This window comes from Propithecus coquereli, unplaced genomic scaffold, assembly GCF_000956105.1.
Source record: "Propithecus coquereli isolate 6110/MARCELLA unplaced genomic scaffold, Pcoq_1.0 Scaffold166, whole genome shotgun sequence".
Classification (NCBI taxonomy): domain Eukaryota; kingdom Metazoa; phylum Chordata; class Mammalia; order Primates; family Indriidae; genus Propithecus; species Propithecus coquereli.
This window is the reverse complement of record NW_012141191.1, coordinates 4,756,447-4,756,798: the sequence shown is the minus strand read 5'-3', so window position 1 is coordinate 4,756,798 and position 352 is coordinate 4,756,447.

Genomic DNA, 352 nt, shown 5'->3' with positions numbered 1-352 from the left:
GGTACATTGTACTGTTCTTTATTCTCACTTTCCCAAAATGAAGTATTTTTCAATCATCAGTACCTGTACCTTTAAACTGTACCTTCTGGAGACTTTGGAACTTGCTATAGATATCCTAAAGAGAAGGTTTTATTTTTATAATGTAATAATAATGATGTGGGCCATTATTCTGCTTGCTATAGAAGACTTACAGGGTATTATGATGATAATGATGATGAAGGTTCATCTAAAACTTTTATTGTGTACTGAGGAACACCGGATAAATTACTAAATCTTTCTGAGCCTCTGCCTCCTCATTCATGAAATGGAGATAACGATGCAAATCTCTCTGAATTGTTCCAGGGATTAGATT